At 47.2% G+C, this 11,637-nt stretch overlaps 1 pseudogene; it reads left to right on the forward strand.

Moving 5' to 3' along the window:
• The first annotated feature begins 4,224 nt into the window (after nucleotides 1-4,224).
• On the forward strand, nucleotides 4,225-11,404 carry LOC136611054 (E3 ubiquitin/ISG15 ligase TRIM25-like; annotated as a pseudogene).
• Nucleotides 11,405-11,637: the final 233 nt, after the last annotated feature.

The following is an 11,637-nucleotide window of genomic DNA, read 5'->3' on the forward strand; positions in this document are numbered from 1 at the left end:
CCAGTGACTCTACATGACATTGTGCTCCCACATAACAATGTGCCCCCACATGGTACTCCCACAGTGCCCCCACATAACATAGTGCTCCCACATAACACAGTTCCTCCACATGGTGCTCCCACATTCCCTAACATAGTGCTCCCACATACTGCCCGCTCCAGTGATCCCACATAATATAGTGATCCCACATAACACAACGCCCCCACATAATATAGTGTCCCCACATGGTGCTCCCACAGTGCCGCCATATAACATAGTGCCCAACACAGTGCCCACATAGTGCTCACACACACTGCTGCCACAAAACATGGTGCTCCCACTTGCTGCCCCCACAGTGCGCCCCCACATAACATAGTGCCGCCACAATGCCTCCTGAGTGCGCGCACATAGTGCCCACACAGACTGCTCCCACATATTGCTCCCACATGGTACTCCCACATGGTACTCCCACAGTGACCCCACATAATATAGTACACCCACATAACACAGTGCCCCCACATAACATAATGCCCACACATGGTGCTACCACAGTGTTCCCATATAACATAGTGCCCCACATAGCACGGTGCTCTGACATAGTGCTCCCACGTAACATAGTGCCCCCACAATAGTAGCCACAGCAGTAATCGTGCCTCCACAATAGTAGCCCAAGCAGCATCAGTGCCCCAACAATTATAGCTGCACCAGCAATAATGCCCCCACAATAGTAGCCATAACAGTAATAGTGCCCCCACAATAGTTGCCCCAGCAGCATCAGTGCCCCAACAATTATAGCCACAGCAGTAATAGTGCCACAACAATTATAGCCGCACCAGCAATAGTGCCCCTACAATAGTAGCCACAGCAGTAATAGTGCCCCCACAATAGTTGCCCCAGCAGCATCAGTGCCCCAACAATTATAGCTACAGCAGTATCAGTGCCCCAACAATTATAGCCGCACCAGCAATAGTGCCCCTACAATAGTAGCCACAGCAGTAATAGTGCCCCCACAATAGTTGCCCCAGCAGCATCAGTGCCCCAACAATTATAGCCACAGCAGTAATAGTGCCACAACAATTATAGCCGCACCAGCAATAGTGCCCCTACAATAGTAGCCACAGCAGTAATAGTGCCCCCACAATAGTAGCCCAAGCAGCACCAGTGCCCCAGCAATTATAGCCACAGCAGTAATAGTGCCCCAATAATTATAGCCACAGCAGTAAACGTGCCCCCACAATCATAGCCACAGCAGCATCAGTGCCCCAACATTTATAACCACAGCAGTAATAGTGCCCCCACAATAGTAGCCAGAGCAGTAATAGTACCCTCACAATAGTAGCCCCAGCAGCATCAGTGCCCCAACAATTATAGCTACAGCAGTAATAGTACCCCCACAATAGTAGAGACAGCAGTAATAGTGCCCCCACAACTATAGTCACAGCAAAAATAGTGACCCCCAGTAATTGCCCCAGCAGAGGTAGAAACCCTCAATAATTGCCCCAGCAGTAATAAATATTGGGGGTCACTATTATTGCTGGGGCAATTATTGGGAATCACTATCACTGTTGGGGCAGTTACCCTCTACAATTGCAGCAGCAGAAATAGTGCCCCCATTAGCTATGATACAGACGAGAAAGATGTTTGGCGAATTCTCTTAAAGAAGATGGACACTGACGTTCCAGTTTGGTCGGGTTCAGGTCGGACTCTGTGCAGCCGGTTCAATCGTGGAACATCCATATCCTCAAACCAACATGAAACAACGTTGGATTTGTGACAAGATTTTCCTCAGTGGTCCTCGTACAATCTCTGGAGCAAAGAAATGCCCCAGCTTGGCAAGGGTGACACCATTGTGCAGACTCTCCTCCAGCTCCATATGGGGCCCCAGCTCCTCATTGAGGCAGGACTCCATCCAGCTGCAGGGAAACCAAGAGTCACCATGATTACACAAGAGAACAGAGGAGACTCCAACCATCAGCCGTAGTCGCATCTTCCTCACCGCTTCGTCTCCTCCAGATGACACAGTGTCTGCCATCTTGAGGATCTGTGGCTTTGATATCCCACCGGTGGAGACTTCTTAAGGCTCATTTTTCGACAAAGTGGGGTCTCCTAGGAGGGGACCTCCAAAATAAGTAAGTGCTTGTATAGAAAATTGAAAATATCTACATATATATATTACACCTCATCCCTATAAGGAGCGCGGGGCTACTAGTTTTTGGTTTTTTTTTTCTGGTCCCAGCAGTACTAGTAACCCCCAATAGCTGCCCCAGTGGTAATGGGGACACCAGCCGCCACCCTCCCCTCCCCTTGACACTGCCCCCAGTAGTGATAGTGACACCCCTCCCCCGCACGACAAGTACACTGACAGCACGCTACTTCACGGTGCGACAAGTACAATGACAGCACGCCCATCCCTCCCCACCCCCTGACAATTACGCTAGTACCCCCCACCTAGCCCCACCCGGATAAGCACACTGACAGCACCCCCAACCCCCCAGCGCCATGACAGCCCCCCTGACAAGTACACTAACAGCCCCCCCTCTGACAAGTGCACTAACAGGTCCCCCCCCCTGACAAGTTCACTGACAGCACCCCCTATGGTGCGCCATGTACACTAGCAGCACTCGCATCCAACCCCTCACAAGTACAGTAACAGCAGCCCCCATCCACAAGTACTCTGACCTGACAGCACCCCCTTCCCCCCACAAGTACACTGACAGCACCCCCAACTCACCCAACAAGTTCACTAACAGCACCCCTTCCCTCCCCCCCCCCATAGAACGACAAGTACAGTGACAGACTCCCCCCCCCCCCCGACAAGTACATCGACAGCACCCTCCCCCATGGTGCGATGAGAACACTGACAGCATCCCAGCCGCCCGCCGGTGCGAGAAGTACACCGACAGCACTCCCCCCCCCCCCCCCGACAAGTACACTGTCAGCACACCTTCCCCCTCCCTCCCAGTAACAGTTACCATCTGCTGCTTAATAGTCCCCACTGGACGCTTCTGATCCTCACTGCGGCTGTCCAGGAGAGAAGCACGATCATGGCCTGACAGCAGTTACTGTGCATTTGCAAACTGTACCAGGCTCGTCCACAGGCTTACAATCTCTACTGCACATGCCCGATGAGGGGAGGAGCCGGCTGCAGGAATTTGTCGGATCTAGGGGCGACAAGATCATCAACATGGGGGTGGGGGAGGGGGGGCACTCCAGTAGGTAAGTATATAACTTTTGTATGGCTCATATTCAATGCACAAAGTATATTACAAAGTGCATTGTACGGCCCATACGGACAACCCCTTTAATTCATGAACCTCTCAGATGTCTGATTTCTTCATGAATTTGGATCTTGGTGAATCTCTTCTCTTATCTCTGCTGTAAACTCTTTATTTTCAGTAGATTTCTATTGAATTTCTTTTTAAAAGAGAGGAATAACAGAGGAATTTACTGCAAGTAACAACCCAGCGCTTTATATGTGACCACAATGTAGGCCCCAAATATACAGCAGAAAGGATCTACCTCGTTTTGCCAAAAATAAGACCTACCCTGTAAATAAGCTCTACACAGATTTTTCAGGAAGGCTTGAAATATAAGCCCAACCTTGAAAATAAGCCCTAGCTGTATTACATTAAAAAAAAAAGTAAAAAATTGAATACTTACCTAGCAGGATCGATCTAGGTCCTCCTGCTGCTGCTTGGAGCTCCGCTTTGCATCCTGCACTTCTTGTTCACCCACAGAAGATCACTTCTTGGTTATGGGATTCATAAATCCCACCTCCAGGAAGCGATAGCTCCTATTGGTTCTCGAGCACTGCTCAGCCAATCCATGCAGCGCTCGATGAACTAATGCGATGGCCGTGGTTGGTTCATCGACCGCTGCTCAGCCAATAAACGCAACGCTAGATGCACCAATCACAGCCATCACGTTGTGGAGGCGGAATTTATAAATTGGCCAGTCAATGCTATGGCTCAGCGTGTTATAGGTCCTGAGAGCAGCGGGAGATAAGTATAATAAGACATCCCCAGAAAATAGGACCAAGTGCCTGTTTTGTGACAAAAATTAATATAAGACAGGGTCTTATTTTCAGGGAAACATGGTATCATTATGACAATTGTCCATTAACAGGTTAATAGTGACTGATCTTGTGCCGTGCAGCCCCGCCCTGTAGTCAACAGAAGAAAACTTGCTCATAGGTCTATGTGCATCAGGAAGTAGTAGTTTCATTTCTCTCTTCCTCTGTCAGCCATGGCGTCTGCTGCTGTGAGAGACGAGCTGCTCTGTTCCATCTGTCTGAGCACTTATACAGATCCTCTAATGCTGAGATGTGGACACAACTTCTGCCGGGTCTGTATTCATCAGGTGCTGGATACACAGGACGAGGCTGGAGTTTATTTCTGTCCTGAATGCAGACAAAGGTCTCAGAAGCGGCCAAGACTGATGAGGAACTTGGCTCTGCGTAACATCATGGAGAACTTCCTGATTACTCCTCCCACACAGATGGAAGGCGGGATCTTCTGCACTTACTGTGTGGACTCTCCTGTACCGGCTGCTAAATCCTGTCTGCATTGTGAAGCTTCTCTGTGCGAGAAACACCTGAGAGTTCACAGCAAGTCAGCAGAACACGTCTTATGTGAGCCCAGCGCCAACCTGGAGCACAGGAAATGTTCTGTCCATAAGAAGATCCTGGAATATTACTGCACTGAGGACGCCGCTTGTATCTGTGTGACCTGCAGTCTGGCCGGAGAACATCGGGGTCATCGGGTGGAGATGCTGGATGAGGCCTCTGAGAAGAAGAAGGAGAGACTGAGAAATGTTTTCCAGAATCTGACCACAAAAAGGGAGGAGACTGAGGAAAGAGTCCGGAGTCAGGAGGAGCGCAGGAGGAAAGCTCAAGAAAAAGCAGCTGGAGAAGCGGAGAGAGTAACTGCCCTGTGTAGAGACATCAGGAGACAGCTGGACGATCTGGAGAAGAGGGTCCTGAGCGAGATCTCCAGGCAGGAGAAGGAAGAGTCACTTTTATCCTCTACTCTCATCCAGAAGCTGGAAATACAGAAGGTTGAGCTGTCCAGGAAGATGAGACACATGGAGGAGCTGTGTAACATGACTGATCCACTGACTGTCTTACAGGAACCAGACACCGGGGACTTGTGTGATCCTGAGGACACGGGGGGACATGATGGAGGTGATGGGGACACGGGGGGACATGATGGAGGTGATGGGGACACGGGGGGACATGATGGAGGTGATGGGGACACGGGGGGACATGGTGAACCGCTCCATGATGTAGATGGTCCAGATGTGGCGGTGATCTCAGACACATTACACACATTATGTGACATAGTAACAGATATAAGGAGGGGGATCTATGTGGAGGGTCCTGCAGACATATTACTGGATGTAAACACAGCTGCTAATTATATCCATATATCAGATGACTTGAAAACTGCAACCTGGATACGACAGAACCAGAAGTGTCCAGAAACAGCAGAGAGATTTCAATATAATCAGGTGATGAGCAGAAGGGGATTCTCCGCAGGACGGCGTTACTGGGATGTGGAGATCAGTAGATCAGGGGGATGGATGGTGGGGATGTGCTACCCCAGTATAGACAGGAGGGGGCAGCAGTCATTCATTGGAGATAATAATAAGTCCTGGAGTTTGTGTAGGTCTTGGTTAAATAATCAGTATTCAGTAATGCATGATAGTAAAGAGATTCCGTTAGCTGACAAGATCTCCAGTGATAGAGTCAGGATCTGTCTGGATCATGAGGCCGGGCGGTTGTCCTTTTATGAGCTGTGTGACCCCATCAGACACTTACACACCTTCACTGCCTCCTTCACCGAGACTCTTCATGCTGCATTATGGGTAATTGATGGTTCAATAACAATATTGGGAGAAGCAACAACTGGGAGAAACCATAATAGAAACTGACCAGAGACAGGACTGAAAGACAAACTGATTGGTAGATCAGACAGCCAATGGGATGAATGAGGTGGGGCTGCAGGTGATTATAACCAAAGCCAGGCCCACTTGACCATTTTCCCGGAGTAGGGGACTGCGTATCCCTGCGTATTGTCATGTTCTTACACGGTTATGCCTGCACATGTACACGTATTTTACTCACGCTGTCCTGCGCCGGCTGGCTGGTTTCTTCTTCTTTTCACTTTCCTTCTCCTGTCTCCTGGCAACATAAAACCGCCATACATATGTAATGTAATTGTGTAAGTGCTGTGTTGTGACCGCACCCATAGAGAACAATAGGGCTGTTATGTGCATTATATGCGGTAAAATAGAACATGCTGCGCTCTTTATTACGCACATAACATACGCAATAAAATACAGGCAAGCGTGAGCGGAACAGTGAGAGCAATGTCCTTTCATTGACACCTTTTGCGCGTATTATATGCGTGCGCTGTTAGTGCGATGGAATGCTACAGCTATATTCTTGTGCTCCGAATCCAGCGGGGTTCAGTTCGAGCTGCTTGAAGGATCATAGACTCGGTCACACAGCATTCTGCGTAATCAGCTGATTCTCCATTTATTAGAAAAAAATAGAAATATTTATACGTTTTTTTAGACTCAGACATTGAAAACGAGCCGAACAACAGCCCTTATTTATAGAGAGCGAAGGGCAGGATGGCGCAGGAGAGACCATTGGGACTTCTCTCACAGTACATTGTGGGTGTTATACCCAATGCACATATGTTGGTGCCCGGCCTATCTGACCGCTGTCCTTATGACTAGATCACATGTGGGGGATCCGCTGTGATTGTGTTCTGGGTGTGATCCCTGTGTCTCCTTATGGATAATCCTCCGTGTGTCATTGCTGTTTATCCCAATGATGTCTGATCTACTACATCACATGAACCAGCACTCCCATTATACCAGGATTGTCCCCCAAAAGAGAGCGCTAAGTGGGTGAAGTCCATGAAAATCTGCATAAAGGTGGCATCCTGGTATGTTTGTGGGGTTCCCGGGTAGATCAGGTTGGGTTCAAGACTGGGTTCACACGGGACTGAAATCTCGCGGAATGACCGCACGGAAATACCGCGAGATTTCTGCGAGAGAAATGCAGCTTCAAAACCCATGGCCTTTCGTTGCGGGTTTAGGAGCGGCTTCACCGCCTGCATTCCGCTGCGACCATCTCTCCCCATAGAGAGGAGAGAATCCACTGCGGAAGCGGGGAAATAATTGATATGCCACGTCTTTGAGTTCCGTGTGGCTTGTCAATCTCAGTGCGGCTCGGTCGCAGCGTATGGATGAGATTTTTGTAAATCTCCTGCACTTTGCTGGCTAATCCCAGGATTAAAGTTGCAGGCGGAATTTCTGTACGGGTTTGTGGTAATTCCGCCCCGTGTGAACACAGCCTAAGTGTTGTGAATGACACTTCATTAGGGTTAAATACAAATAACGCTCCACATACACGGAGATCGCTGTGCGCAGCTCGCCCGTGGAGCCGTCCTACGGATGAGCGTGTGTAGAGCGCCGGACACTTCCTGTGTAGCACCAGGCCCTGGGATCTTGTCTTATGGACACATCAGATGTATTTATTATGGTGACATTCTACCCAAAGGGGAACGCTGAAGTCACGCGGATGATTTACCGCAGTCTTACTGCTTATCACATGTAGCGTCTTGTGACTGTGGACCCCGATCCCTACTGAATTACATCATCCCAGATGTTCGCAGCCGCCTTTATAGGGACCCGTCACCAGCTGTCAGCTCCATAAACTACATTATTGGGCTCAAAGGTGAGAGAACGGGGAGTCCGGGGAGCGGTGTACAATACTCACCGGGTGCCCCGCTCCAGCGCTGTGTCCCCGCACACATAGTGTGACTCTACAGCCGACTCCGTGCTCACGCTCTCCCAGAGAGATGACTGGAAGAACATGCGCAGAGCGGGCTGAGAAGAGTTACGGCTGACACCCACTGGCTCTTTCTTTTTAACGCTGTGATATCGCTGCGTTTTTTTCAATGGGACAGAAGCACAAACTTGCGATTTTAACATTAGAAAGTCCCATTGAAAAAAATGTAGCGATATCGCAGCGCTAAATACCCACTAGTGGTAGAAGCCCTGAGGGCGCGATCACATGACAGATTTTATGTTCAGTATTTTGTGAGCCAAAACCAGCAGCGGGTCCAAAATATGGAAGGACGGCACCTCTTCCCATTATACTGGCTCTCCATTCCGGGTTTTGGCTCACAAAAAGCTGAACATAAAAACTGTCATGTGATCGCGCCTTACTGTGTGCGCACGGACTTCACGGAGACACAGCGCCGGAACGAGGCGCCCGGTGAGTGTCAAACACAACTTCCCGGACTCCCCGTTCTCTGACCTTCGAGCCCCGTAATGTAGTTTATAAGGCTGACAGGTGGTGACCGCTTCCCTTTAACCCGACTGTGGAGGCAGATCAAGAAAGCCAGAATATTACCGCAGATCCATCCCGTTTAGAACGCTGCCGGCCCGTCATACCAGGAGACTTAGTGTAACTGTACTTCCTAGCGATCGGTGGGATCTCAGCAGTTGTACCTCCAGCAATCCAAACTTTTGACATGTCCTTATGTAAGGTGACCAGATTTTTCCAGGGTCAAAGTGGGACATGGGTGTGGTCAGGGACGGGGCTTATCACAACGTATGATTTTACCTCCATCGTTATAAAATGTACACGGCCGGTTCAAAAAATGTAGAGATGGAGCAAAGTCCGCAGCATTTCTGCCTCCAAAAACAGTCAGAGTCTGTATCATTTGTGTGGCTTTTGACTGGAAATCAGCTGGAGATACGCAGCGGCGCTCCCCCTCACCTACTATGTAGGCTTCCCGTTGATCCTCTCAGTGCTGCTGCTAGTGGGCGGAAGTGTGTGTGCAGCAGCGCCTCCTGCCCTCTGCTCTAGCGGAACCAAAGAGGAGAGTTTAGGGGAGGAGGATCCCAGATGGACACACTGCTATCGGTATGTGCATCAGGCTGCGGCGCTGCAGAGTGATTACCGAGCAGGGAGCTGCGGCACCTCGCCCAGTAATCACTTTAATCCCTTGAGTGGCGGGTTTCTTACCCCCCTGTCAGACCCACCAGGGCAGGTTTTTTAAATGGTCTAATCATTTAATTTCAACTAATTTTCCAGACGCGTTCCAAGAGCCTTAACTTTTTCATTTCTCCATTGACACGGCCGTATGAGGGCTTGTTTTCTGCGGGACAAGTTGTACTTTTTGATGGCATCATTTTTGGGTATAAATAATGTATTGCATAACTTTTGTAAAAAATTTGTAGGGAGATTGGGGGGAAAAAAAGAAATTCTGCAATTTCTTTTTTGGATTTCATTTTTTTTACGGCGTTCAGCGTGCGGAATAAATAGCGTGATAACGTTATTCTCTGAGTCACATGATCCCGGCGATACCGAGTTTATACAGTTGTTTTATATTTTGCTATTTTTGTACATTTAAAACCTTTTGTTTTCTTAAAAGTTTGCTTTTGTGTCGCCACATTCCAAGAGCCGTAGTAATGTTATTTCCCATTGCTGGAGCCCTAGAAGGCAGTGTTTATTGCGGGATGAACTCCAGTCTTCATTTATCTCTTCATTTATCTAATTTTTAGGAACATGTAACATTTTGATCGCTTTTTATTCCTTTTTTTTCTAGTGGCAAGATTAACAAAATCTGTAATTCTGGCAGGTTTTTTATTTTTATTTTTCATTACATTCCCTGAGCAGTATAAATAATATATTAGAGTCATTCTACAGGCCGGTACGATTATGCCAATACCAAATTAAAATTGTTTTTTTCTTTTTCGCAACTTTTTCACAATTTAAAAAAAAAAAAAAGTTATAAATGTTTAAATCACCCTCCTTTTGCCATATTTATAATAAAAAAATTTAAATCATAAAAGAAAAATACTTATTTGCCGCATCCGTAAAAGTCCGATCTATCAAAGTAGTGCATTATTTTCCCCGCACGGTGAACGTAGTCCGAAAAAAAAATACAGAACGCCACAAATGCACTTTTTCAGTCACCCTGTCTCCCAGAAAAAATGCAATAAAAAGTAATCAAAAAGTTGTATGTATTCTGAATTAGTACTATCGGAAACTACAGAACATTCTGCCAAAAATGAGCCCTTTCTCAACTACGTCGACGGAAAAATAAAAAAGTTATTGCGCGCAGAAGATGCAGCACAAAATTGTAAAAAACTAAATGTCTTTGAAAAACAATACAAGTACTACAGCAAAAAAAACCTCTACAGGTTTGGTATCGCAGTAATCGTACTGACCCATAGTATAAAGGTATCAGGTCATTTTTGTTGCAGTTTGTGCCCCGTAGAAACAAAACGCACTGAAAGATGGCGGAATGTCGTTTTTTTTTTTCATTTTACTCCACTTACAATTTTGTAAAAGTTTTTCAGTACATTATATGGTACTTTAAATAAATAAAGGAGTTATGATTTTTTAAACGGAGGGACAGCCAAGCACCAGCTCTCCTTGCCACAGAGACCTTCGGCTGTCTTCTGACAAGGCGATGGTCTCTATGGCAACCTGCAAACAAAGCAGTGCAGGACTTTGAAAATAGAAGCAGGAGATTGCCAGCAGATCGGCAATATCTTCCTGCTTCTGTTTTTCAAGGTCCTGCACGGCTCTGTGTGAGTCTGTGCAGGCGGAGCACACTGCCACAGCTTATGGCAATGTGCTCTGCAGCTCCCATAGTGAAACATAGCCCGGACATCTTCTGGGCTATATCGCTATGGGCAGTGGAGCTCGTCCCAGAAAATTTCCGGGCGTGCCACTCAAGGGGTTAATGTTGACTAGACGTCACCAGAGAGGGGGACAAATGCCTGTCCCACTGGGGTCCTGGTGGAAGTCAGGACACAGGGTCCCAAAGTGGGACTGTCCCACCTAAATTAGGATATATGGTCACCTTACCTTATGGTATGTTAAAAGCTTTTAGAAAGCTCAGTTACACGTTAACCTTTACTATTATCTAAGTATTTTTGATATTAGGGCAATAAATATATTACTAATCAGAATGTCAGTAAATAGAACCCATTCTGTGAATTACCCGTAATCTGGTGTCTGATAATCCAGAGATTCTGATAATCCGGCCCTTGTTTCCAGCACAGAACCAGAAGACGGAGCATTATGTGACAGCAGCAGATTATGGATGAGCATTTCATCTTCCTTCAGCTTCTCTGCCAGAAAGTTTTATAAAGTTTTTTGTCAGTTCAGTAACTCAGAACATCTGATAATCCGGCATCAGAGCCTGTTAATGTCGGACTAAGGAAATGTAATTCTATATATTACTTTAATCTTCAGCAGTTTGGGTTTTAGGTTAATTTCCGCTTGTTTCTTGCTTACTATTGTTATAATGACCCAATCACATGAAATGCGCCTTATTTTTTCCCCAGTTTGCATTATTTTGGGGTCACCAGATCTGTGTCGGTAACTGCTGGGCATTGTAAGGGTTAATAAAGATGTATCTGCATATAACTGATGGGCGCCGGTGTCTTTACTTTAGTTTTTACCTCATTGTCACATTTAGTATTTTCTTCTTCCCCCGCTCTGACTTTATATGGTGGTCCGGTGACCCCCCAACCTTGCTGAGGCATCTTGAGTTCATTGATGGATGTTCATGCAGTTCTCCCCTCAGGAATGGCGCCCCACTGAGCATGTTTTGGTAA

This window comes from Eleutherodactylus coqui, chromosome 2, assembly GCF_035609145.1.
Source record: "Eleutherodactylus coqui strain aEleCoq1 chromosome 2, aEleCoq1.hap1, whole genome shotgun sequence".
NCBI classification, from domain to species: domain Eukaryota; kingdom Metazoa; phylum Chordata; class Amphibia; order Anura; family Eleutherodactylidae; genus Eleutherodactylus; species Eleutherodactylus coqui.